This window comes from Prionailurus bengalensis, chromosome A3 (genome assembly GCF_016509475.1).
Source record: "Prionailurus bengalensis isolate Pbe53 chromosome A3, Fcat_Pben_1.1_paternal_pri, whole genome shotgun sequence".
In the NCBI taxonomy this organism is placed as follows: domain Eukaryota; kingdom Metazoa; phylum Chordata; class Mammalia; order Carnivora; family Felidae; genus Prionailurus; species Prionailurus bengalensis.
In genome coordinates this window covers 35,079,597-35,106,241 of record NC_057354.1, presented here as the reverse complement: position 1 = coordinate 35,106,241, position 26,645 = coordinate 35,079,597, and the positions used below count along the sequence as shown (strand labels likewise).

At 40.9% G+C, this 26,645-nt stretch overlaps 1 protein-coding gene across 10 annotated transcripts in view; it reads right to left on the bottom strand.

The window, feature by feature from the left end:
- PLCB4 (phospholipase C beta 4) overlaps positions 1-26,645 on the bottom strand; it is a 420,321-nt gene that overhangs the window by 290,555 nt on the left and 103,121 nt on the right. Inside the window, exon 1 of one of the 10 annotated variants that reach the window (XM_043602873.1) lies at positions 19,230-19,330. The exons of the other annotated variants lie outside the window; for them this stretch is intronic. The gene's annotated coding sequence lies outside the window, so the exon portion shown is untranslated. Of the gene's footprint in view, positions 1-19,229; positions 19,331-26,645 lie in introns of those variants that run through there. 10 annotated transcript variants of the gene reach the window in all.

The window sequence follows — 26,645 nt, the reverse complement described above, 5'->3', positions numbered from 1 at the left end:
TCTACCATCAATGTCATCCCTTCATTGAAAGTTCCCATCTTCTAGTACATTCCAGCTGCATCAGAGGTTTGAAATTAACTTTGTCCCTTTTAAAACCCAGGAAAAGAAAAATCTGAATGGGCAAAAATTACAGAGCAGGGAGGGGTCGAAGCAGACTGTTTGGTTTATTAATACATTCGCTACAGAGTAATAGCTTCATAGATTAATCTACACGTATCTAGAAAGACCAAAGGCATAAATATATTAGGATGAGTCATATGAAATTATTACTCAGTCATTTTGATCAACAAAAATATCAATTTCATGTGGCTCAGCCTAAGACTCACCAGTGATAGATCAAGATATCCAATTCAAAATTAAGATAATGTTTCTCAAAAGTGCACATGAACAAGAAAGTGAGATTCCATTTTCCTTAATTTGCATACAACTTTAAACATTTACATATAGTATTTCCAAAAACCATAGAAAACATTTCAAACATTATTCATCACTCTCCAATTGCAATTACAAACAAGAAAGCTTAAAAATAATCATTTAGGGGGCGCCTGGGTGGCTCAGTCGGTTAAGCGGCCGACTTCAGCTCAGGTCATGATCTTGCGGTCCGTGAGTTCGAGCCCCGCGTCAGACTCTGGGCTGATGGCTCAGAGCCTGGAGCCTGCTTCCGATTCTGTGTCTCCCTCTCTCTCTGCCCCTCCCCCGTTCATGCTCTGTCTCTCTCTGTCTCAAAAATAAATAAAACGTTAAAAAAAATAATCATTTAGACTAGACCAGCATTCTTATCAAAATAAGTATCTCCAGTTTGATGGTCCTTTTTGCTACTGCTCCAAAACTTAACTTTAAAAATCTGGCAGAAGGGCACCTGGGTGGCTCAGTTGGTTAAGCATCTGACTTCAGCTCAGGTCATGATCTCATAGTTCATGAGTTTGAGCCCCGTGTCAGGCTCTGTGCTGACAGCTCAAAGCCTGGAGCCTGCTTCAGATTCTGTGTCTCCCTTTCTCTCTCTCTCTGCCCCTCCCCAGCTTGCACTCTCTCTCTCAAAAAAAAAAAAAAATACACACACACACACACACACACACACATCAGAAAAAAATCTGGAAGAGCTTTCTCTTACCTTACCTGTGGTCATGGGAAAGAATTTCTACCTCCTCTGGGATATCACAGCCCATGCTACCTGTTCTACCTTATTTTAGAGTTGCCTCCCTGATCTTATTCTGGAGGGGCCCCACCAGTCCCTTCATTTTTCTATCCCTCACAGCACTAACTGAAGGAAAGAAATGTGGCCAAGAAGACTTCCTGCCACTGCATCGTCAGAGATGGGCTCCATGAGCCAATCTGGAGTCACCCCATCAAACTCAGGGGCATCCTGGTCAAGGCACAAATAACATAGCATATTTTCATGGAATGGGCAAGTCCCCAGCCTCACTGCGCTGTAAGAGGTACTTAGACTGGCAAGTAGAAACCACCTGTGTTTGAACAACCACCTCCAGGGGCAGGAGGGGTTCTGAACCCTATTCTCACTGCAGTTTAATAGACACACAGATTCATCTTGGTTTTGCTGTGAGGCAGAGAAGCAGTTTGACTCCCTGGCCCCTGAGGAATGAGGTGATGGGTTCTGATGTCCCCACGGAGTGAAAGCTTCAAGTTTCAGTAAACATACTCTTCCTTATTAACACAATTTGAAATGAGCAATTACATGTGACTCAAACTGAGTCCCATTTTTCTTTCCCTTCACATGTACCCTCAAACTGTTCCCCCCAACCATGCCTCAGAGCAGAGACAGGACTCAGGGGAGATGGCAGGGTGGGAAGAAGTATACAGATCAGCCCGTTATGGCCTGCCAGCAAAGGGCAGCGATTTCAGTCCCAGGTGACCAACTGGTCCTGCTTTGAAAACTGAAAACCCCAGTCCCAGTCCCTGAAAACCTCATTTCATGGGGTATGACAGGCCAACTCCATTGTCTGTTCATCTCAACCTCAGCCAGAAGCTTCCTGTCACTGGTTATTAGAGTCAAGTCGGTAAACCGCCCAAGTATGTACTCAATAAATACCACAAACACATCTTCTGTAATAACCCACGGGGTGCAGAGGTACAATCTGAGGGTAGACTCACGGATGACTAAGTCCCCACCAGCCTTCACTTTTAGACAAAAAAGGAAAAACAAGCCTCCCTTAAGTACTTCTGCACGACCTAATGTTGTTTCCAGACCAGCCAGCTTTAAAGAGTTTCTTAACTGTTAGAGTCCCAAGTGACTGATATCAGGATGAGAAAGAACCTTTAACCCATTACTTTCATGCAGTGAGCTCCAAGCATGGTGCCCAAAGCTGAATGGCATTTAAAGAAATAGCTCTTCGACCAGTTATTGCTGTAAACCACTCCCACTTATGATCGATTCATTCAAACAAAATGTGTTTGTTGAACATTTACCGTGGGCCAGGCTAGAAGGGAGATGCTATGAAAAAAGAACAAAACAAAGGCACCCCACATATGCCCCTCACCATTTTCAGGACTGTTCTTAAAAAAAAGCGGGGGGGGCACCTGGGTGGCTCAGTCGGTTGAGCCTCCGACTTCGGCTCAGGTCACGATCTCAAGCCCTGTGAGTTCGAGCCCCGTGTCGGGCTCTGTGCTGACAGCTCAGAGCCTGGAGCCTGTTTCCAATTCTGTGTCTCCTTCTCTCTCTGCCCCTCCCCCGTTCATGCTCTGTCTCTATCTCAAAAATAAATAAACATTAAAAAAAATTTTTTTTTAAATTTTTTTTCAACGTTTATTTTTGGGACAGAGAGAGACAGAGCATGAACGGGGGAGGGGCAGAGAGAGAAGGAGACACAGAATCGGAAACAGGCTCCAGGCTCTGAGCCATCAGCCCAGAGCCTGACGCGGGGCTCGAACTCATGGACCGCGAGATCGTGACCTGGCTGAAGTCGGACGCTTAACCGACTGCGCCACCCAGGCGCCCCAAAATTTTTTTAATAAAAAAAAAAAATCTGACTTATTCTGCTTTTCTTTTCTTCAAAATCACTTCAGGATATGGGCTCAAGATCTGAAAGTAATTCCCAAGTCCCACTACTATTAATATTAACCTCCTTCCTATAGCAACCAAAACCCCCCAAAATGGCTATCCTTGTCGGATAGTGTATTAGTGTTATGCTTAAAAAAAATTACAGAACAATCTGTCTCATTTTCTTGTTCTACTGAGATGGTTATAGACTGAATGTTTGTGTTCCCTACAATTCATATGCTGAAGTCCTAGTCCCCAAGGTGATGGTATTTCGAAGTGGGACTTTTGGGAGAGAGTCAGGGTTAGATTAGGTCATGAGGCTAGGGCCTCCTAATGGGATTAGTGACCTTATAAAGAAGAAACACAAGATCTGTTCCTCCCCACATGATATGGGAGGCCATATGAAGACACAGAGAGAAGATGGCTATGTACAAACCAGGAGGAGGAACATTATCAGACATTGAACCTGCCAGCACCTTGGTCTTGGACTTCCCAAACTCCAGAAGGATATGAAATGTTTGTTAAGCCACCCAATCTATCTTTTTAAAACAGCCAGAAATGACTAAAACAGAGACCCAGAAAGTGTAGGGGAAAACATATTACTAAACAGTCTTCAAGGATACATTTTTGATGGTGGTACACCTTGAATAGTGATTGGCAGAGCAAGAGAAGACAAGGCTTACCACAGAGTCCCCTATGACCAATGCCCTATGACACTGTAAGTCTGTTTAGAGACATTAAGTGGATCTTCCTCCTGCAGCCACATCTTTTGAGAGAGCATGTGAACACATGCATGTGTGCACACACACACAGGGGAGGGGCAGAGAGAGGAGGAGAGAATCTCAGGCAGACTCCACACTGTCAGCACAGAGCCCATTTCGGGGCTTGATCTCACAAATGAAGAGATCATGACTGGAGCCAAAACCAAGAATCAGGCTATTAACCTACTAAGCTACCCAAGTGCCCCTCTCATGGCCTCATGTTGATCAGCTATTCAAAGTCTGGTCAAGGTCATAATTTCCAAAGAACTTTTCCCAGCAACACAATCAGGCACAAACATACAGGCCTTGCAGCTTAAGGGGTTCATTCATGGTGGACTTAACCACTTCAAGTCTCACCACAGCATTTGGCAAGCCCAGGTCTGGACAAGTTCAAAGACATTTGTTCAATTATTGCTCAAATGCTTAGATAACTATTAAACAAAGTTTTCCAGGGTACAAGAGCAAAAGCTAATCCAGATGGAATCACATTACAGACTCCCTGTCAATGAGAGAATTGTTAGGAAATCTATGGCCCTTTTTCCCCCTGCAGAATCTGCATCTGGGAGTCCTTGAATGGGTGAGGATGGGTATGAATGGGATCTTCAGCCAGGGGAGTTGACAACAATGAAGTAGGACCCTCATGTTCCCAGTAACTACAGTCCACCCCTCAGACTAGCAAGAGTGTCCATCTCTGTGTTCAAGACAGACATTGTATTAGACATTCTACCTTTTCAAAACCTTGTGCAGAATGGGATTTTCGGTCAGAGCAGTACTCATGCTAAACAGGTATAAGGCAAGGGGTGGCCCTAAAGGACGGACTTTGGTGTGCATTCTTCCCCACTGCTATCCTCTACAATCTGATCCTATCCTATACCTAACAAATTGCCCCACTTGGGGAATTCAGACCATAGCATCAGCTTTATAAGGCAACAGTTCTCTGTCAAGTGGTAGATTCTCCTTATGATATTGAAAATCTCTGAACAAGGAATACCAGTGCTCATGAAGGGGAACACTTTCGACACCTCCCCCGGATCATGTGATGGAATAATCCACAATGATGCCAACACACAGATTTTCATGATGGTGGGTATGTGGCCCCTTAGCTAGTTAGGACAACACAGGTTTCTATTCAGAACCTTATGTTTCACTTACCTTGATGTAAAAGGAGTGATTTCAACACAAAAATTCCAGGGCCCATGTTGATTAATGTCTAACATTTAGGAATACTACATTTCTAAACAAGGCACTGGAGGCCCACACTCAGATTTTATAATGAATGTTATGTTCCTATGTTCCCCAATAATTCTTGTATGTACTTCTCCCTCTTTTCCTAATGTTAAACAGAGAGTAGACTATACTGGGTAGGGAAGTGTTCTGTTTTATCTAAGGCAAAGATCTTCAAAATTTTCAAGGTGAAGGGAACCTGAGGTTATCCATGCCAAATCCTAATTTCGAGGAAGATGACAAAGTATAGAACACTGAAAACAAGAAAGCTTCAAATAAAGTGCTCCTGCATAACTCTGTTTTCTCCTTTGCTAAAGCAAGCATGTATATCAAGAGACTAGATGCCCACAGCCCTAGACTGCTAACCTCTGGCACATCTAATTCAGGATCTACTGAAGAAATATGCATTCCTCAGTGGAAAACCTGGGCAAACCAGCTGCATTTGTTTTCTATTACTCCCATAATGAAAAGCACAAACCTAGTAGCTTAAAACACGAATCTGTTATCTTAAAGCCAGAAGTGTCACAGAGGTCTCAATGAGCTAAAATCAAGGTGCCCACAGGGCTGTGTTCCTTTCTGGAGGGCCTAGGGGAAAAATCTGTTTCCTTACTATTCCCAGCAACTAGAGGCCATGCACATTTCTTGGTTCCTGGCTCCCTTCCTCCATCTTCAAAGCCAGCAATCCTAAATCAAGTCCAAGTTCCTTTCATACTTTGGATTTCTCCTGTCATGTCTTCTAACATTCCAGTTCACTCTCTTGCTCTCATTCATGTTCTTATTCTGACAACAATCAGTTAAGGTTCTCTGCTTTCAAGGACTAATGATGAGATTGTGACCACCTGTATTATCCAGGCTAATCCAGCCATCAAGGTGGTCCTTAACCTTGATCACATCTGCAACACCCTTTTTGCTAAGTAAGGTAAAATTTACAAATTCTAGAAATTAAGACTCAGACATCTTGGTGGTGGGGGGGGCACTACTCTGCCTACCATATCTGCCCACCCTTCTGACTCTCATCATTAAATGGACCCATAATCTATCTGATGACCAGGTCAGAAACCTAAAGGGCATGCCTAACTTAATCCCACCAATTTATATTCCACATGCAGTTAGTAGCTAAATTCTATGGACTCCGAATCCTGGGTCAGGTACTGGTGCCCACTGTCTATACTCTCTGCTGTGCCCAAGATTGGGATTTCCCCGGGGGTGCCTGGGTGGCTCAGTCGGTTAAGCATCTGACTTCAGCTCAGGTCATGATCTCACAGTTCGTGAGTTCAAGCCCCGCGTCAGGCTCTGTGCTGACAGCTCAGAGCCCAGAGCCTGCTTCGGATTCTGTGTCTCCCTCCCTCTCTGCCCCTCCCTTGCTCATGCTCTGTCTCTGTCTCAAAAATAAAAAATAAAAAAAATTAAAAAGGTTGGGATTTCCCCTGAATTCTTTACTTCTTTTTCTTCTGCCCACAAACCTCAATTTGGTTTTCACTTAACTACACTGTCCTTCTAAGGCCATGTGCTTCAGGGCAAGGTGTGCTCCAGCCCCAGGTCCAGGATATAAGTCTTGATTGGTCTAAGCTATTCATGGTGGCCCCTAAGACCTTTGCCATTTTTTGACACAAGCATAACATAGAAACCGTAATTCATGGAGTTAACCAACACAGATGTCACTCTACCTTGAGATTTCTTGTTAGGGAACATAATTATTTTGTTATTTGAGCCAAACTGAAGTTTCTTTGCTGTGAGAAACATTCTAAATGGTACATCACTCATTGAAATTATGTTAAATCCTACTCATTATTTTATTGCTCCTAGTCTCTCATCACCTCCAACCTTTGAGATGCACCCTCCCCATCGTCTACTTAGAAGAATACCTCTTCATAGCCATCAATCTTGTCAGGTGTTCCCCTATTCAAAATGTTTCAGTGATGTCCCATTACCCATAACATTGGTTCTCAAAAATCTGTACTTCTATCCCTCTAGAACAGCCTAGAAATAACTATGCAACTAAAAGTCAATTTTAAGTTAATACCTTAATTTTTTTCATCGTATAATCAAAAGAGTTAACAATGCAATTACAACAATGGATGTTGTAAGTGTCGACTTTTAAGTAAAATAGCTATTATATCACTCAAAGCCATAAGAATCTAAATCCTATAGTGAACTGGTACTTATCGTTAAAAGGTTATTTAAAAATAATTTAAAAATAAGTTCTTTAACATTCACGTTTTATCATTTCCTTTTCACATTTCCATTCTACTTCTGCAAGTTTTATCCTAATGAATTGATCTTTATTCCAAGTATTTTATTGACTGAACTATTTATTATACATCCCTACACCCACCAAAAATTGGCTTATCATTTAGAATTTTAAGTTTTGGGTTAATTTGAATTTAGCCCCTACGAATGAAGTAATTTCTTTGGAGTTATACAGTTACCAGTAAACAGCTGAAAAAAATCACATAACTATTACAACATTTTGGTCAATTATTAAATATAAAGAGTAAAACTGGACTTGAAATGTACCTCTTGACAAGATACATAGAGCTTTAAAAAATTAACTCACACATCCATGGGCAAATATTCCCCAATGCTAAGATAACAAAGGTATAGCATCAATTTTATTCCAATTTTTATTTCTATACACAAATGCTGATAAATCCTTTTAGCCTAAATAAGCAGAGGAGTGTAGAAGAGTAGCTGCAGCCACAGCACTGAAATCTCTAAACTCCTTTGGAGCTTCAAGCCAAAGACTGTGGTCCATCATCAAATTCGTTTTTCTAAGTTTTTATTTATTAATTTTGAGAGAAAGTGTGTGAGAGGGAGGGACAGACAGAGAGAGAGCAAGAGAGAGAATCCCAAGAAGGTTATGCTCTGTAAGGTCAGAGCCCGATGAGGGGCTTGATCTCACAAACCCATGAGACTATGACCTGAGCTAAAACCAAGAGTCAGATGTTCAACCAACTGAGCCACTCAGGTGCCCCAAAGTTTATTTTTAATTACCCATCAACTGATGAATAGGTCTTGAATTCTGCATAAGCAAAGCACCCTCAGGGTTAGCACTTGGGATGTTTCACATTACAGGACTACATACCATATTAAAATTCCAGGAAAACAAGGGGAATGCCTTCCTTCAGTAAAAAGGGAGAAAAGAAAGCAAATGCATTCTAAGGAAGATCAACTTTAGCAAAGAGCACATATGAAGTTAAAACTTCGACAGCTATTCCCTTAAGAGTCTCTGAGCCCTTGCATGTATCCCAACAGAATATATTTATGCCCAAAGGTATACCTAAAGTCTTTTGGAAAATGGCAGCCCAGTGGGGAAAAAAGTCAAAGTGTCCCTGTATAGAAAACACAGATTTGATGTAGGCTCAAGTCCCATCGCCCACCTCAATCTCTCTACACCCGTTTGAGAAATTGCATTACGTATGCTGGGTCTGAGTTTGCTTTTGAGAGGAACATGTGTCACAAAGACTTCCTTCCTTTACTACACTTTGACCTCTAGCCTGCTATTTTAGACCCAAGAGATGAGTCACTGAAATTTATACCGGCACCTTGCCCCTGGCTCAGGCCGTTTCCAGGGACTCTGCTCACTGGGGGACATAAATTAACAGCAGCAGCTTAACTAGCCATCATACCTTTAGGACGCAGTCCTGTCTAATCTGACCACCCCACCATTATTTTTTATTCCCACCCTCTAGGAACAGTATTCAACAATACCAGCATTTCACACATACAGATGGAATTCATTTTACTACTCTATTCTTCTGTTCCACTGCTAACTGCTCTTCCTGAAGCTTTCCTCAATTTTCTCCTCTCCACCTCAGCTACAGAATGAGTCACCGTCTTCCCTTTTAGCATGCTGCTTTTACTTCTGTTGGATATTCTGCACATTCTTCTCAGTGTCATGACGACATGTGTGTAAATCTAGTCTCCTTGTCTCCATGGCGGCTGCATCCGTTCATTCCATCCTCATTTGACCCCTGGGTCCTGAACATGCCTCCTTGAGAATTTTTTCCCTGCTGCCAGTCTATTCCTCCTGTTCCCTGCAGGATCATTCTTCCTCAGTTTCCTTCATCTGCACCCCATTGCCCACTGTGTATCTACTAGGTTCTTGCACCTTGCATCATGCAGTACTGGAGGCTTCAGCTATACCCAACTAAACGAATACCACACTCATAGAACATTTACCTTTTCCCAAGCTGGAGGGGAAAAAAATAACAATTTTCTTGTGTTAGGGTTGCTATTCTTTTTCTGAAGTTTGCCACTTGCCTGTTAGTAATAGCCAGCAAATGATAAAAGTAAATACATATTAAGGGAAAGACACAGAAATCACTTACACGTAGTGTAACGGTTTGTGTATATGCTCATGGGTTAGAATTTTATGTTCTATAGAAAGATCTTATATTTACTAGCAAAATTGGTGTTCTTCATACAATAAAACTGATCCATATTTCTCTACACATTTATGCACACAGGCAGTTATACACACGTGTGTAATGGGAATATATACACATTAGATATCAACACGGAATTTCTATCTGTCTGCTATCACAGCACGTCAAAGCAGCTCAGTGGAAACTCTGAGGCATTGCTGGTGGGCATGTAAAATAGTTCAACCCTTTGGGAAGCCAGTTTCTTATGCAGCTGAACATGCACAGGGCCTAGTCATTCCATCCTTTCATTTGTAAGAAATCCTAGAAAAAGCATAAAGACGACCAAAGCAAAAAAGACTAAAAACCAAAAAAGACTAGTGGTTGCCTGAAATCAAGTGGTTGGGAGGGATGGGTTCCAAAAGGGCTTGAACAAGTTTTCTGTATGACTGTGGTCATGGTTACACTGGTATACACATTTGTCAAGACTCCTTGAAATGCAAAATGGACACTAATAATGGATGCACACTATTGCATGTGAATTACAGTTCAATATAATTAAGTGGCCCCATGGACTTTTCACCACATTTGGAGATAAGCCTATGGATGACCTGATTTTCCATAAACACATGCTTATGTGGTAGATATAAATTTTACTTTGAAGGACTTTGCAGAAGCAGCAAGGGGAGAGAGAGTTCCTCTTTCCATATGCAATAACTTGGTGATTCATTTTAAAGATTTCAAGGAGTTGAAACATTAACACTTATGATAACTGTCACATTTTTAAAGATGGGAAGTAGGGCTATCAGAGATAGGAACAAATCAGGGGGTTCCAGGAATGAGAGTTGTGTTTACTTTGATACCCCCTAAGCTTTACGCCCCGTAGGTAGGTGCTCCAAGTAAGAACTATTTCTTCCTGATGCCAACCCACAGATTACTAATTCCAAGGCAAAATAAAGGGACTTTGGATGGTGTACTGAAATTGTAAATATTCTCAGTAAACATAGTTTATAGGAAGCAACATCCCTGGACACTGGGACTAGTAAACACATAAAATGATCTAGAAAGAGATCAAAAAGAGTTCACCCTTCCCCCACCCCCCACCCACTAGGGTGACCAAACAATACAGTTAAGGGCTCTTCGACTTGACTGTATATCAGAATCTCTTGGAGACCTTGTTAGAACAAAGACTTCTGAACCCCACCCCAAGAGCTTCTGATCCAGTAGGTCTGGAGTGGAGCCTGATAATTTGCATTTCTGGCAAGTTCCCAGGTGATTCTAATGCCGCTGGCCTGAGAACCACACTTGAAAACCACTGCTAAATGCTCTAGTCTTTTGGACCAGTGAAAATTCTGGAACAGCCTTACCCATGAATAAAGCAAAAAGGGGTCTAATTTATTTCACTAGCTGTGCTATCAGCACCAACAACAATAAGAAAGGTCAAAAAGGAAAATGTTCACAATTCTTGGAAAAGATGGACAAATTGTTCCTGCTTCAGATACCTTTGTATATGAATGGGTTTTTCCTCAATTCTTAGGTTACTAAGCAGCTTATTTCTGACATTAATTTTGCCACTCTCTTATCAGCAAAAGCGGATATTATACTATGTTCTGCTGATAAATGGCAGTGTTGCAAGTTCAAAATGTACATCACTTTCTATTGTCAGATGAAAAAGACAAAGATACAAGAATTGTGAGGGAGGGACCAGAGGGTGAAAAGAAGAAACCACATGAAAAGGTGGGGGGGGGGGGACCACAAATCACAACAGAACGAGAAATTCCCCAAGGGAAAAAGACTAGAGTTTGAGAGATTAATAGTCAAGGGACCAGGGAGGGGAGAAACAGCTTAATGAGTGTGAAGTTTGTTCTACAGATGAAAAGAAAACCACAATGTGAAAAGCACTTGAAATACACTTGAAATAAAAACAGAAGAAAAGTCAAGCGAAGAGAGAAAGAAGAGCTATTTTTAAAAATTATTCAACATTTATAAATTAAGATATACCAATATCAGGGAAAATACTTCCATCTTATTTGTTGGATAAAAATCAAATTCCAGGTTAACAGAAATCAATTGCAGTTGTCCAACACTTTAGAGGTGACAGCCTGAAGGGTGACAGCTGTGTCACTGGGAGGAAGGGGTAGACTTAGGGTATGGTAGGCAGAATGATGGCTCTGTGAAGAAGCCCACATCCTAATTCTTGGAACCTATGAATATGTTACTTACATGGCAACAAGGACCTCAAAAACATGATTAAGTTAAGGGTCTTGAGGTGAGTGGGCCCAATGTCATCACAAGGGCTCTTACAAATGGTAGAGGGAAGCAGGAGAATCAAAGGAGATAGGACAATGGAAGCAGAGGCCAGAGTGACATGGTCTTGAGCTACTGTGGAATGTGAGTAGCTTCCAGAAGCTGGAGAAGGTAATGAATTCTCCCCTAGAGTCTCCATAAACAACACAGCCCTGCAGGCCAGTTTTAGACTTCTGGTCTCTAGAACTCTAAGATGATACATCAGTGTTGTTTTAAGCCACTAATTCATGGCGATTTGTTACAGCAGCAACAAGAAACTAATACAAAAATCTTGAGTTCAACCCAGCCTCCCCAAGAGTACATGCCTCCTCTAATGGAGGGAACACAAGTCCCAGTTTTGACAGGTTCCCTAATTTGTTAGGACATGTGGAAAATTTGTTGGCATAAAGTTACAACTAGTAACACTGTGTAGGAAAAACTGTGACCTCGACATTGATTGTCATTGGTTTTTGAGGCAGGGAGATACATCCAATCATGTGACACAGCTAGACAAAAGACTAAGAAGATGGATAAGCCAGTAAGTCTTCTCTGGCTCAGTGCTTCTCTTCAGACCCCAACCACATCAAAGCATGTCCACACAAAGAGCTCAGCTGCTGATAGAACCCCTACATTTCGGACCAGAATACACAAAGCAAAGTGTATAACATTCTCTGCTCCCAAGTCATTCAGAAGCTGAACTTCAGAGTTCGATTTTTCTTACATTCTAGATTCAATAGGGCCTAACTGCTCTACAGAGTCATTCTGGAAAATTATCTTAGTAAAATAATTTGTTCTTCGCAGATGAAAGGAATTATTAAAGAGGTGAATGTTTAATATATTTTTAAATGTATTTATTTTGAAATAGAGCACATGTGCACAAGTGAGCAGGGCAGAGGGGCAGAGAGAGAGGGAGAGAGAATCACATGTAGGCTCCACACGGTCAGCATGGAGCCCAACACGGGGTTCAAACTCGCAAACCATGTGATCATGACCTGGGCCGAAATCAAGACTCAGATGCTTAATGGGGACACCCATGCACCCCAAATAATATGCACCCCAAAAGGGGTGAATGTTGAAACTATTACTAAAATATGGCCAACTGCATGGTAACTTAAAAATGAAGATAAAAAGAAACAAAATGCCAAATGATTTTGCCTCAAAATAATCCTTCTATTAATTCTAAGTTGATAGGAAAGAGGAAAAATGAAGTTCATCACATTCATGGAGACAAGTGGCCTCTCAATATTCAGACAATCAGCCAACAATACTTATTGAGTGAAGGCTCTCCAAAACACTAAACAAGAAAAGGTGAAAAGGTAGAAAATGTAAAAGAAACGTTAAGAGAGGGCTCTTGCACAGAGGAATTTACATCATTAAGACAAGGCTAATATATACCATAATTAGTGAGCAATTATCTGCCCTGAAGAATGATGCCAAAAGGTTTTTAAGTCAATACAATAGGTCCTCACAAAATGGAGGAACAGGCAGACATTTGACGTGAGAAAAGCTTCAAGATGGTTGGGCTTCATGCGGACCCTTCAAGAACAGGTAGGACGCACAGAGAAAAAGGGGAAGATACCCCACTCAACAGAAAGGAGTTTGTTGACTGCTCTCCTGTCCTAGAAGCTTAAACTTTTAATTGAAGGTTAAAATATAATAAAAACTTGCATAAATGGCAGCCTTTTTTGGGAGGATGAGCATATCATAAATGCAGGAGTTCTGCAGGATTGGAGACATGATCACTGATATTTCTTTCTATTTCAGAGGGAAGGGTATTATTAGAAGGGGAAACTTCCCCCACCATTTCCCACAATTCTCTACCTTGTCACACGTTTGTACGAGTTACACACACACACACACACACACACACACACACACACACTCCACCCCCACCCCCCACCCACCTCTTACTTAGGTATTTCATCTTACAATATAATTGAAGTCTCCTACTGGGGGAAAGTTGCTTAGATTTAGAAGCTGAATTTATTTTTCTTAAAACATGGCTCTGAGTTAATTTATCAGTACTAACTTGAGCAAGTGTTTGCCAAAATTACTCCTGTCCTTTCATCTCTGAAAGGAGCAACAATAAATTAAGTAGCTTGGAAAACAATAGAGTAAGCATGTGTATAGGGATTGTTTTTTTCTGGCCTAGTTAACTTTACATAGATAGTTAACTTTCTGTATTCTCCCTAATGATATATAGCCAATCTCTGGTTTAAGTTTGTTTTTTTTCAGTTTTTGTAATGCTTATTTTGAGAGAGAAAGGGAAAAACTGAGCAAGAGGAGAGAGGGAGAGATGGTGGGAAGAGGCGAGAGGGGAGGGGAGAGATAGAGACAGACCCACTGAGACTCCAGGCTCTGAGCTGTCTGCACTGAGCCCAACATGGGGCTCAAACTCCTGAACCGGGAGATCATGACCTGAGCCAAAGTCAGATGCTTAACTGACTGGGCCACCCAGGTGCCCCTGGTTTAAATTTTTGAGTAGATAACTGTTGAGTATTTGTTCAATTTGGTTCTAAGGGTCATATATTGTGCTTTTAAAAACTGCTGGGATATTTTATTGCATTCCTTTACAAGCAAGAAAACAAACTTCCTATTAAATTTCCTATTAAATGATGTACCTTTAAAAAAATCACTATAAATTTCTATCGAGTATTCTGGGGCAAGACTGTAAAAAAAAAAAAAAAAAAAAAAAAAAAAAAAAAAAAGCTTCTGAGCACCTACCATATCATATCTCTAACTCAGTTTTACTCTGGGTTTTTATAGCCAAAAACAGTCAAATAAACCCATTGCTTATAGTTCACTATTCACTGAAAAAGCAAAATATGCCTAAATGTAAGTAACAGTTGAAGAAGCTACATGGCCTTTCAGAACATGAGTCACATGCTCCATTAAAGTGTGTTACAGTGATTAATGTGAATGAAAAAGTAAAAAATGGAAGTTTTAAGGCACTTTAAAAGAATTCCATTTGAGTACTTTATAGCCCCTGAACAACTTTATGAACTCATTCATTTTGACCATACCCTTTCTGCTAGGCTACTTTCGGGTACATATTAAAACACCACTTCTTTGTCACCAAAGACACTGTGGGGTGTTTTTTTGCTTCCTAGTTACAGGTCATTCTGAGAACCTGGCATTTCAAGCAAGTTGCCATCTGGACAGTGGAGGTTTTACACAGCTCTGTGTATCCACATCAGCATGGATCCAGATCAATCCTGTCCTTCGTGAAGTATTGGGGGTGAAGCAGACACAACAGCATACAAAAATGGAACATCAGGAGTTAAGACAGTCCTGGGAACAAAGCTTTCTGTTCCAGATACAGGCTTCCAGTTATGGAATGAGTAAGTCATGGAGATGAAAGGTACAGGAAACGTAGGGAATATGGTCAGAGACTGTAGTAGTGTTGCATGGTGACCAATAGTAGCTTCACTTGTGGGGAGCACAGCGTCATGTACAGAGGTGAACCGCTATGTTGTGCACCTGAAATTAATGCAACATTGTATGTCAACTATACTCAAAAAGGTAAAATAAAAATGCCTCTAGATTTGGGAGGGAAAAAAAAAGTGAACCAACATCTATCAGGCTTAGTGAGGAGGTAAATACATCCTCAAATAAAATCTTCACAGCAAACAGCTGGCCAGAGAAATTAGGTGTGTTGACCCAAAGAATCTTAGAATATGGTTACCTCCAGATTTCCACATCTCAATTTATATATTCTCACCAACCATGTTGTATAATGTTAGAAGAATCAACCAAGTCATTGGGAAATAATTCGTGCCAAGTAAAAACTGGATACTCTAATTTACTGTTGTTAAAACTTTAATTTTTTTTATCAGAAATAGCACCATGAGTTAGTCTAAATAAGCTAAATATTAACTTATTAGAAAGTGTTATACAATCTATATTTCAAAGTAAGAGTAAATGTGTATGAAGTAAAATTGATCAAAGTGTAGTCTGAAAAAAATAAACTGATCAACAATCACTTATTTGATCAAGGAGTTCTTTTGTGGGGGAAGCGTCACAAAAGCACAAACAAGCTGAGAAAGCACATGAGGAACTTTCTCAGTGACAGTAATGTTCTGTATCCTGCCAGGGGTTGATTTATACAGGTGTATGCATTTATAAAAGCTCAACTTATATACAATTAAGAATATGTGCATTTCATCATAAGTTAATTTCACATAAAAATATTGAGCTCTAGTTGAAATAAACATGTTGAAATATGCAAACTGATGCCTATAGTTTGTTTTTAAAGGCATCAAAATTAAGACAGTGAGATGGATCAGGGAAAGGTAGATGGATATGTGAGGATATAAAATATTAATGGTGGAATATAGGTGAACAGAGTTCTACATTGTAAAACTCCAATTACCAAATGTGTGACATTCTCCTTTAAAACACTGAAGAAAATGGGAAAGGAATTACTGAAGAATACAAACTATCACACTGCCACCCCACTGCCCACTCTCTTCAAGAGTTTACATGGTATCTAGGACACAGGAAGAACATTTAAGTTGAAAATTCAAAGCACAAATATAACAAGCTGAGACATGGAAGCTGTTTTAAACATACACATACACACACACCTGCCTGAAACTGGTTGATTACATGGGAAAATTGTGTGTTGAGTGCAAGAGAAGTAGCTACCCGCAGTTTCTAGATCTAAAATCAGCAAGGCGCATCTGGCTGGCTCAGTCAGTGGAGAATGCGGATTCCAGGCTTGTGAGTTCATACCCCGAGCTGAGTGTGGGGGATTATTGAAAAAAAAAAAAAAAAAATCAAGGCACCCGGGAGGCTCAGTAGGTTCAGCATCTGACCTTGGCTCATGATCTCACGGTTCGTGGGTTCAAGTCCCACATTGGGCTCTGTGCTGACAGGTCAGAACCTAGAGCCTGCTTCAGATTCTGTCTCCCTCTCTGCCCCTCCCTGACTCACACTCTGTCTCTCTCTCTCCCAAAAATAAGCATTAAAATTTTTTTAATAAAATAAAATCTTAAAAATTAAAAAAGAAAATCAGTGAGCTGAAGTAGGGCAGCTGCAAGCCAGGCTGTGCAGAAGATGCTGTCAGAAGACCCAGGTCCAAGACATGAGTCAAACCCAAGGCAGTAAAAGGCTCCTAATGGGTGGGAAGTGACAGCAGAAGCAGCAGAGGAGGTGTGGGTAGTGGCAGCAGAGAATGAGGTTTGTACTGAAGGGGCAAGGGGCAGGGCTGCAGGCGACCAGGAGTCCCAGGAAGGAACTGCTACAGCAGCTCATCGCAGGTTACAATGCCCCACGTTCCTTCCAGAGAAACCAGCAGGTCACACATCACTTACATCATCTATGAAGGGGCCAGTGTCTACAGTTCGTCAATTCACCTCCATCACATGCTCAGTTATTGGCTTTGCAAACTGATCAGCTGGTGCTGACTAGACCATGTCTAATATGTTAAAAATAACCATCTGAGTAGGTATTGATACTGAGGCTCCTCACCAGGCAAAGTGTGGTCGCTGAACCCAGAGCATTAGCAACACCTGGGGGCTTGTTAGAACTACAAAATCTCAGGCCTCATCCCACACCTGCTGTTAGAATTTACCATTTAACCCAATCACAGGTGATTCATATTCACATTCAAGTGTGAGACGCAGGGAGCGAGCTTACAAGCCTGCAGACCAAGCCTTGATAACTCAAAGCTTCTCAATAGTTTTTGTTTTGCGGGGATGGGAGGGGAGAGGGGAGAGAGGACATGCACGCAGGGGACGGCACAGGGCAAGGGAGAGAGAGAATCTTAAGCAGCCTCCACACACAGCATGGGCCCGACCCCATGACCCTGGGATCATGACAAGACCTGAAATCAAGAGTCCCGACACTTAACTGACTGAGCCACCCAGGCACCCCTCAATAGCAGAGCTTTAACTTCAGACACAGAAGACAGGTACAGGCAAATAGGTGAGTAGTAAACCCTGGACACTGGTCTCCTGTAAGCACCTTCCTCCGACAACGGCCCCTCTTTGGGAGGCTTCAGTCCTAGCCTCCACCTGTGCAGCACAACCACCTCCAGCCCCAAAGCATGCCCCCCCCCACCCGCCCCCACTGAGTCTATCAAAATGAAACACAGTTGAACCAGTTTTGAACATCTGGCCAGGTTTCATATCCTGCAATATTCTGCCTGTCTCTGGAGAGTGGATCACTTTGCATGTAATTGCTGTTCAATAGAAGAAGCGTATAAAGGGTTTTCTCCAACAGGTAACAATCAAGAGTTCAGGCAGCTGTCTGTTCCAACAGTAAGAGCCAGCTGTGAAAGTTCTTCAATCCCCTTAAAAATAGCCACAGAAGGTCACATTTTATTCATGTACACATCTGTCTAAAATTGATTTTAATGATGTTTTGTTTATTTCAATCATTACAATAAAGACTGTTTAATGCTCATATCTGTGGCTCGTCATGGTTCACGCAAAGCTAAAGGTTTCACCTTTTTTCATTGTGACATGTCTTTAAAGGTACTAAAACATCCCTGACAAAATAAAGTACACAAACATGAAGTATTTTTCTAAAGCTATCAGAAGCCAGTTCTTCTGTGCTAACTGCAAGTTTTATACTTCACCATCACTCCTTTGTCCCTGAATACGGGTCATCACAGGAAAATGGTTTTTAAAAAGACCGTCACCAAACACATAAACCAAATCTGAAGTTATTAATTTCCATTCTATTACTTCAGGAAGGAATTTTACATAGTGTCTGATTAACCTTCCAAGACAATGGATCAGTACATTTCCAGTAGATACAAAGTAAATTTTCATCCTCGCTTATTTAAGAAGAGACTTTCAAAAACAATCATTCTGCCTACCTTAATACAGTTGAACAAAAAAAGTAGAAATCCAAACATAGTATTGTAATAGGTTCTATAGTTTTATTGCTAATTACAAAAAATAAAAATCAATTAACTTTGTAGCAATTTATGCATGATGGAAAAAATATTCAGTGTTCACACTCTGTGCTTTATTGCATCATACTGAAGTATTCACAGAAAATATTTAAGAGACTGGTTAAAAAAATTTTTTTGCTAGACTTTATTTTTTAGAGTAGTTTTAGATTCGAGGTAAAACTGGATGAAAGGTACAGAGATTTCCCATATTCCTCCTGCCCCCACATACGTAATTTTTAAAACAGATTTGCAAAATGCTGAATGACACAGAAAAATACTACCAATCAAATCATATGAGAAATGCCCTACTGAAAAACCTACTTGAGTTACAGTTAGATTTAGGGAATTTTTTTTAAAGAGACAATAAATCCGTATCTAATGCCAGAATTACCGCAAGACAGTGTCTAATACACTTTGTCTTAATTTTGTCTTGGGTTTCTCCGTTATTAGAAAGTCTGAAGAAAAAAAATAATAAATAAAACAATCTTCATAAAAAAGTTTGAGTGGCGTGAGAAATTTAAAGACAACAGTATTTTCTTTTCTACCACTACCCCTTCAGGGACCATGAAAGCAAAATTGTGGTAGCCCTTCTACAAGCTATTTAAAAAAAAAAAAAAGCAAACTTACCCAAAACTACCCCCCTTTGTAAATCTTAACTGCCACTCATACAGCCATTTTTCAGTATGTTCTCTTACCTGAAAAGGAGAGAGTAGGATTTAGACTTCACCCAGTCAGAAGCAGGCTCTCGAGAGTATGCCTGATGCAGGCTGAGAAGTGCAGGGACGACCACTCTTTTTAGGATAAGCTCACTCTTTCCAGAAGGGAAGAAGGGGGGCAAGACGCTGGGGATGAGCAAGCTCCCGCACCAGCAAACGAACGTTAACAAGACTGGTCCTCTCCGCAGAGTCCCACCCCTTGGCCACAAAGTGAGAGGCCAGGCGAACAGTGCCCACAGCCACAACAAAATATCCAGACAGAGCGGCTAAGAGAGACGCTGTTCACCCTTCCAAGCAGAACAACAAATGCAAGCAAATGCTTTTTACAGGCATCTTGCCGAGGAGCTGCCCAGGAATGAGTAAGAGGCCCTGCACACCAGAAGTACCACTTGATCAGACATTGGGGTTTATCAACAGGCAGGGTAAAATGTGCAACCTACCCTCGAACTCTCCCCGAAAACAAACCTTTAGGTTTTTTTCTATAAGGAAGGCCACAAAAGATTCAAGATACAAACGTTAAGGAAAGCAGAACCCAATGCCCACAATTGAGGAAATGTAGTAACTTACATGTTGCTGAGAACCTTTGTTTCCACTTCCCCATCTGGCTGCCACCTTTGCCTGTTTTCCTCCTTTATAATCCCACGGGGTTCAAGAAAGGAAATCAAACTTTTTGAACTTTCAGGTTACTAGTCATGTGGATATAAAGAAAAGAATATCCAAAGTGAGATCTGGAGATCATCTCCCTTGCCTAGATAGTGAAATAGACTTTTGTCCTCTAAATAGATCAAGAGGATTTTAATTCTACATCATGTTAAGATGCTAACACATACTTATACATACGGGATTTATCCACCCATCAGCACTAGCATGGCAATGAAAAAAAAAAATCAGCTTTTGCCAACATGTGCCAGAGAACATAAAACGTTTCACAAAACAACATTCCAGGGTAAAGTTTTAGGATGGTCAACCTACATGAACATCACTAGAATCCTATACTGCAGGATTTCTGAATTTTTAATATGTTCATATTCAATCTATTAAGTTTTCTGCATTGCTTCCCAAACTTACTTAATCACGAAACCCTTCGAGGGCCATTCAGAGAGAACTGTATCTCAGGAGACTAATTTGGGAAATGCTAATAACTAAATTCCACTTGCCAGTTTTTAAGCAACAAACCTCACATCGTGATTAGTTTCCAAAGCACTTAGAAAAGCTATTATCAGGCTTCCCATCTATCTCAACTTGCACTATAGCTCTGAAATTACAATGTGATCCATTTCCATATTACTCATCATCATCAGGCTAAACCTTTCTCAATGAAAGCATGTGGAATGGAAGCATACTACTATATTCAAGTTACACGGGAAAATAGGAGGTAGAGGATGGCATCTATCCTTAAGAAGCTGGACATGTTGCTTTAGACCTCGACAGTTATGATAGGGGGCACGTGGCTACACCATGGTTACCCATTTGTCTTCAAAAGTCGAATGTCAGACCTCAGATATTAACATCCAGCCAATGTATACTACAGGGAGGGCACCCCAGGCAAAAATACTAACATCTAGCCAGGTGTAAGCATTAAAATCACCCAAATGCAATACCAATTGCATCCATATGTGCATAGGTCAGCCACTTTGACACACAGACTCACAAAGAGGAAAACGGAGTCATCTGCCACCAGCAGACCATGTGTAAACACCTGACTCCCACTTCAAACACTTCCATTTATCTTGAATCTTAGGGTCCTGTAATCCCCACAGATCCCCACAGTCTACCGCCCTCATTTGTATGAAGAAGCAGGATTTCAGGATAGAACCAAAACAGACTGGTGGTTCACAGCTGTTGCACCGAGATAATTAAGTGAACTCCGAACTGTTGTCCAACCGCCCCAGCTACTCCAGAGCACACTACTCCACACAAGCAATTTTTCCCAACTATGTCATTTTAAAGGCGAAAATCTTCCTAAAATGAGTTACATTCCTCTAATCCTTCCAGTAAGATATTGAATATGATTTTTAAATTGCCTTAATTCATATAGATTCTACCGTATAGAATTCTCTATTAAAGAGACTAATACATTGAGAAACAATTATTTTACTTAAAAAATGATTCAAAGAATACAGGATGGTGTGATGTTTAGCAAGGAGCTTAATTTCCCTGAGCCTTATTTTCTTCATCTGTAAAACAAGCAATAAAAATCACATAAAATAATATCATGAGGCTGCATGAGAATCAAAAGAAAAATACAGCAGCACCTGGGTGGCTCGGTCGATTGAGCATCTGACTCTTGATTTCTGCTCAGGTCACGATCTCACGGTTCGTGAGTTCGAGCCCCACATTGGGCTCCTCACTGACAGTGTAGAGCCTGCTTGAGATGGTCTCCCCCTCTCTCTGCCCCTCCCTCCCTCAAACAAATAACTTTAAAAAAAGAAAAATACAAACTCCAAAGCTCTGGACAAATTCAAGACACATATCATGCTATTACAGTATCTCAACACGTTCTTTTAGCCACTGTTTAGCAAAAACCAGGGAGCTAACCAGAGTCCCTGTTTACCATGAGGAACACCCATCTGTGTCTCATTATAATAAATGGATATAGGCTGAGATGTCTTAACCATTGTGAAAGTAACACAGGTTTGTTTAATTAAACAGTTCAGCCCACAGAAGACAAAATTAAAAGTAAAAACTCCATCTTTCATATTAATTACCACCACTGCTGAGTTTTAGCATGCATTCACCTGTAATCACTTTTAGGTGGCTCATATTCAAAACAGTTTCCTTCTAATGAATGAATCTATCCCATTTCAATTATGGTTTCTAATAACCAGGTGATCTAAATCCTATCATTTCATTTTTTCAGGCTTCCTGGTTTGATATTTTCCTTTGCTGTTCCTTTTTGGAATATACTTTAAATATGAAATGGAGCCAGGCAATGATGGTGTACAGCATGTTATGAAAAGGTTATAAATCTCACAACACACACACACACACACACACACACACAAAAATAGTATTTGAAGTGATGAAGATGTTAACGACCCTTATTTTAAAAGTCATTCGACAAGACACGTATTCAAATCATCACGTAGACCTTAAACCTACACAATATACACCAATTATGACTCATTAAAGCTGGAAAATAAATACAGCCCTACTCAATAAATACAGCCATAAACAAAATTGTGACTACACATGTGAAGTGTGTAAAAGGACCACAGCCCTCTGATACCTTTAACCTCTCCATTTTCTCCTTTTACGTTCAATTGACCAGTGCAATAATAAAAACATTCAAGAAAGAGGGGAGGGGAAGGTGTACACTTTATATTCAATTTTGTTTAAGTACGCTCCACACCCAGCAAGGAGCCCAATGCAGGGCTTGAACTAACAACCCCAGGATCAAGACCTGAGCTGAGATCAAGATTCAAATGCTTGGGCGCCTGAGTGGCTCAGTAAGCCTCTGACTTCGCCTCAGGGCATGATCTCATGGTTCGGGTTCCTGAGTTCAGCCCCTTAAGGAGCTGGCTCCCTGTTGTCAGGGATCCTGATCCTGTAGTCCCCCTCTCTCTGCCCTTCCCCCCACTCATGCATGTGCTCTCTCAAAAATAAATATTTAAAAAAAAAAGACATTTAACCGACTGAGTCACCCAGGCACCCCTAAAGGTGTACATTTTAAACTTACACAATGTTATATGTCACTTCTATCTCAATAAATCTAGAAAATAAAGTCAATACAGGTATAGTAACTATGCAAAAAGAAAATTATAGATCTTAATATAAAAACAACAATATAACCAAGAGATTGGATGAAAAGATGAGAAGAAGTAGGACTGTTCATTTTTTTTTTAATTTTCATATCTAGGAGTCAACAGATACTGTATAAAGTTAGTAAATCAATGAATATAAGGTTTGTTATTACTCACAACTGTGATAATTATCACACACACAAAAAGACAGTTTTATACACTTAAATTATAGAAAGAAAAAAAGCGCGGATAACCCAAGACACAAAGAAAACCTCAAACTCTCGGAGCAAGCCCAGCTTCTGGGGAGACCCACCTGTGCCTTCAAGCTCTCTGTTCCAAGTAAGGGCTTTCTGCCTCAGCTTTGCAGAGCCCCCGCCAGTCGGGGCACTGTGCTTGAACCTTCCTTGGAGTTGCTCCAAACATCACCAAATTTGGCAGACATGCTTTAGAGTCTGAACAATTAGGGGTTAGCCATTTCCTTCTCTCAGTGAAGATTACCCCCTCTCCACTTTTCCGTGAAGGTTTTCATCTCTGCAGTTCCAGGGAAAAGAATGGACACGTTCACTCAAATTCCCTTGAACCAGAAACCCCCACCTCCCAACTTGCTTGAAGTTTCTAATTGCTTTCTCCATTCTTTAGTTTTCCTGCCTCCCTCTAACTGCCTCTTCCCTTTCAAATCTCTCAGTGCCAAAATCAGCAGTGTGCTGAGCTAGGCTACACTGCCAGCAAAAAACAAGGGTGGGCCTCTCTTCCCACGTCCAGTGCTGGTGGGAGCACCTCACCATGGCAGTCTGCAGACAGTGCGAACCAAGTTTCCTGCCCCCTCCCCAGAGCCAGGTGTTAAGTGTTAACTAGCACACCACCAGAAATGCCTGGGAACTTAAAAAACAGGTTTTTTTTTAGAACTGTGTGGAAAGGAAGAACGTAAGAATGTTTAATGAGAACAAGACTTCTATTTTGGCTTTTCTTAATGAGTTGATAGAGAGACAGCTTTACCTATTTGACACGGCCAGGTAAGCAGCCTCAACAAAACAGAACAGTGTTACTGGAATACCATAAAACCAGTGAACATGAATGAAGGCTGTGTTTCCAGGGTAAACAGCACTCTTTACCAATTCCCTTTAGTATATATTATACAGCATCTTTCCCCGTAGTAGCTCTAAACTGTACATTAAGCCTATTTTTTGACTCTCAGTACTAAGGACTTTAAGGAAGTATCAGCATGTTCATATCCTGGGACATAACGAAGAAGAAAACTTTTAGGTTCAGGCAGATCTGCCTCTTTCCTTTCTCCTCCCTCTCCCCAAAATCCCAACACACACACACACACACACACACACACACACACACACGTCACACTTCTACCTCCTTTCTCCCCCAAAAGTCTATTGATTAAAAAGTAAAACAATTTAAAAAAAAAACAATTATATAATAGCACCCTTGATCCTTTCAACCTCCGTAAAGATGGAATGGAAAGCCAAGGACTCTGTATACTCAAGGTAAAGTCAATGCATTGTTCTAGGGAACAAAAGATAACTTAGCAGAGAGGATTATTTTAAAGCATGGTAAGGACATCCTAACAAACACTGCCAACTCCGTCTGCCTAGACCAACCACCTACTGAATCATGAAAAAAAGGACAAAAGCAAGAAAAAAAGTCTTTGAAGAAATAAACTAAAATTAAAGATATGAACTTTGGGGCACCTGGGTGGCTCAGTCGGTTAAGCGTCTAACTTTGGCTCAGGTCATGATCTCACGGTTCATGGGTTTAAGCCCCGCGTCAGGCTCAGTGCTGACAGCCTGGAGTCTGGAGCCTGCTTCAAATTCTCTCTCTCTCTCTCTCTCTCTCTCTCTCTCTCTCTGTCCCTCCCCTACTCCTGTGCGCGCTCTCTCTCTGTTCCTCCCCTACTCCTGCCCTCTAAGATAAATATTAAAACAATTTTTTTAAAAAGATCATATGAACTTATATACTCACCAATGTTCCCCTCTTTGTTAGCTGCAATCAACGTCTTTCATGGCATCACTGGTTATCCCTATAAATGTCCTCTTTCAATATTATCAGTATCACTAAATCATAGCTAATTATCAGTAAAAATTGAAATAGTTATGTTTAAAGTTAGAATGGAATCCACAAACAAAAATGCTTCCTAAGTTCTTTTGTTTATATATTTTATCCTGCTTCAAGAAAAAAATACACAAAGCATAGCAGAAACACTGCCAGATATTATTCAAGACAGAGAACTTCATTTTTGTCCCACTCTTTAGAGTCAATAAAACACGATTCACTTCGCAGAACAGAGGTTGTGAACTAGCAGTGCTCTACGCCGTGAGTCAGACCTCCCTACCATCACCGTCCTGATGTTGGTAACTAACAGAGCCTGGCTTTTAAGGTAAGCTGGACAGCATCAAATGGTGGTTAAGGGTATCAGCCTGGAATTGGATACACCTGGGTTCACATCGGAGCTCTCTGATTTTGTCCAAGTTACTTATTAACCTCTCTACAGCTCTGCTTTCTCGTCTCTAAAATAGGAACAGAAATACCCACCTCACAGGGTCACTGAAAATTTTAAAATAAGAAAATCTACGACAAATACTCAGCATATCATCTGGTATATAGGAGGCACTCAACAAACTGGGATAATAAATTATTACCATCACTAATATTACTGCTTTTGCACAGCATGCCAACCACTCAGACAGCTGCCTCAAAAGTACAGTGGTTGGGGCCAGAGTTTCTGAAACTTTCACCTGCACACACAGTACCTAAGGATTCTGTTAAAAATGCAGACAGTCATTCAGGAAGTTTGCAGTGGAGCCCGAACTCTATGGTTCTAGCCAACTCCCAGGTGATGCCAATGAAGCTGGTCTGGGAACCACACTTCAAATATTAAGGATGTGGACCACCTGGATATCCCCCTGCCCCAGCACTCCCCACCTCCATGAAAACACACAGACACACCCGGGTACAGCTTAGCTAAAATGCAAAACACTGAATCCACAATCCAACGTTACCTTCCCTATAAAAATAGAACTCTTTCCTTAAAAATGGTAAAAGCTATGAACCACTCGGGATAATTGCTAAATATAGAATACAATTATAAGAAAGGCAAGGGACTGCTTAACCTGGGGAAATCAGGCCTGGGTTCAAACTCTAGATGCACTGCACATACGAGCTCTTAGAGTGGTTTTGGATTAATTACAGACTCCTTATAAACTTCAATTTCCTTATTTGTAAAATGGGGATAATGGTATCTATAAAATATAAGACATCTCAAATAACAGTTGTCTCAAAAGTGCTTACTATTTATATGCATATCCCACGGCCTGACACATAGTAGGTGCTAAGAACGTGTCGGCTGCCTTTCTGTTCCGAACTGCACTGTTTTAATCACTTTCCGATATAATTCTGGCTTTCTTTCTGCTTTCACTCAACTTGGGCCCTTTGACTCTCTAGCAAACTATCTGAAGACCTGCTGCTACTAAAAGTCTTTTTCATGCTATTTCAAGCTGCCAGTATTAGTAATTTCCCAAGAGAAAGAACCTTATTTCCTAGTATGTTCTACTAATCCTTGAGACTGAAGTCTGGAAGAAAACTATCTGTTTTCCACATGGCTTCCCTTTATTCTAAGTCTCACAGGCTCTTTTTTCTTGCC